Raw genomic sequence first — 2,558 nt, forward strand, 5'->3', positions numbered from 1 at the left:
AGACCATAGACTAGACTATAGACTAGACTATAGACTAGACCATAGACTAGACTATAGACTAGACTATAGACTAGACTATAGACTAGACCATAGACTAGACTATAGACTTGACTTTAGACTGGACTATAGGCCAGACCATAGACTGAAGTAAATAGCTAGGGGAATAAAAAGGAGAATCTATTACCGTATTACCGACTTAATAGCATAGGACTAAAATTTTATAGTCGACTTTTAGACTTTTCGACTATAAGTATTTTATAAATAGTTCACTTTTCGACTTTTTCCGACTTTTCGAATTATTTCGACTTTTTCCGACTTTTCGATTTTTTCGACTTTTTGACTATTTTCGACTTCTTTCGACTATTTTTTGACTTTTTTCGAGTTTTTTCGACTATTTTAGTGTTTTTGACTTTTTTCCACTTTTTTGAAAATTTTCGACTTTTCGACTATAAGTATTTTATAAATAGTCGACTTTTCGATTTTCGACTTCTTTCGACTATTTTTTTTACTTTTTCGAGTTTTTCCGACTATTTTAGAGTTTTTGATTTTTTTCCACTTTTTTTAAGATTTTCGACTATTTGGACTTGTTTCTACAAATTTCGACTTTTTTCGATTATTGACTTGTCGACTTTTTTCGACTTTCAAACTTTTTGATTTTTTTCACAGACCATCAACTTTTTTGAAACAAAATAGTCGATTTTTTTCGACAAAAAGTCGATTGTTCGATTATTCGAAATTCGATTTATAGAACCCTAACTGTCACTGTTTTAAGCTGTAATAGTAGCTAAAAGGAAAAGTAGTTTAAAAATATTTATGCTGTAATAACAGAAAATATATATACATACATATATTTTCTGTTATTACAGCATGATGATAATTATTGAAATGGTCAGCATATATGAGGACAAGAAATCATAAAAATTTATTGCATAAATTTCTACACTCGTTTTTGTCCCGCTTATTTATTATTATTTTATGTTTTAATATTTTTTGTGTGTTTGTTTATAAACAAACAAATCAAATTAAAATATTTATAGTAATTGTTATAATTATCATGTATATTTGTGCAAATTGTTAAGTAATCGTTTATCATCATGATACTATGGCATAAAAGCATAAATTATTTGTATTGTTGTAGTTGCTGCTGTTGAGCAGCTTATTGCTTTAAGCAATCGTCATCAACAACAACAACAAAACAGCAGCATGATAATGATTGTCTTCAATGTAATTATCACAAATAGTAAACGTCATTATTAAGCGTCATCATAATAAGTATGCGTAACATGACTTCTTGGCAATTTGATTTGCTGGCTAGTCTAAGACGATCTATTATGTATGAACGTACATACATACATATGTAAATTTGAATTCATAATAATGATAATAATGATATAAAATATGCACAAAGTCAACAGTCACTCATTCATTCAGTCATTCGTAAAGATCACGTATGTTCATATGTATGTGTGTGTCTGCTAATGTATATATAAGTCCGTATGTGGTCTGAAATTTTCTGTCTATGTTTGTTATGTTTTTCCTTATTTGTGTGTGTTTGTTTTAGTTTGCTATAATGTTGATGATGATGTGTATACCAAAAATGCATTTTGCCAACTTATTTCCCACAATATGTATGATCGCACATTTTTCATATGTTTATTTCTTGCTTTGTTTTATTTTTTTCCTTTTGCCAAAACATTAATTTCTTTATGATCATCATCATAATAAAATAGTAATAATAATAGTGTTGTTTTTGTATGCGTTTTTAATATGCAGTCGTATGTTATAAATGAAAACTTTTTTTATAATTTAAACATTTTATTTAATTTTTTTTTTGGCTTTCACTGCATATTATTAAACATAAAGGGTGTGCTAGAGAAAAGTTGGAAAATTTTAGAAAATCGGAAAAACTAGAAGTGGGGTTTAACGAAAAATCTGAAAATTTTGTAAATAGAAAAAATATGCTTTTTGAGAAAATATGGTTTTTAAGTGAAAAATCGGATCGGAATTCTATCAAAGTAAGTTTTGCTCATTTTTTTTGGTAGAGATACTAGGACAACTAATATAATAATAGAAGTGTTGTAAATTGCGCACAAGATTTATATGGACACAATGGTGATTAATAAAAACGCAATAGGATTGAGCTGCACTGACTCAGAGGTTAGTATTTCTTAACCAGTCTAGTGTTTTCGAGATATCGAATCATAAAGTTAGAATGTGGACTATAGACTAGACGATATAATTGAATAAAAACTATACTATAGCTAGACTTTATATTAGGCTATAGACTATAGACTAGAGTATAGACTAGACTATAGACTAGACCATAGACTAGACCATAGACTAGACCATAGACTAGACCATAGACTAGACTGTAGACTAGACTATAGACTAGACTAGACTATAGACCAGACTATAGACCAGACTATAGACTAGACTATAGACTAGACTAAAGACTAGACTATAGACTAGACTATAGACTAGACTATAGACTAGACTATAAACTAGACTATAGACTAGACTGTAGACTAGACTATAGACTAGACTATAGACTAGACTAT

General features: G+C 29.0%; 1 protein-coding gene across 2 annotated transcripts in view; it reads left to right on the forward strand.

Moving 5' to 3' along the window:
- The window catches only part of LOC111688612 (flocculation protein FLO11), a 31,607-nt gene that overhangs the window by 24,167 nt on the left and 4,882 nt on the right, over nucleotides 1–2,558 (forward strand). The window lies entirely within an intron of this gene.

The sequence above is a fragment of the Lucilia cuprina genome, chromosome 3, assembly GCF_022045245.1.
Source record: "Lucilia cuprina isolate Lc7/37 chromosome 3, ASM2204524v1, whole genome shotgun sequence".
Lineage (NCBI taxonomy): Eukaryota > Metazoa > Arthropoda > Insecta > Diptera > Calliphoridae > Lucilia > Lucilia cuprina.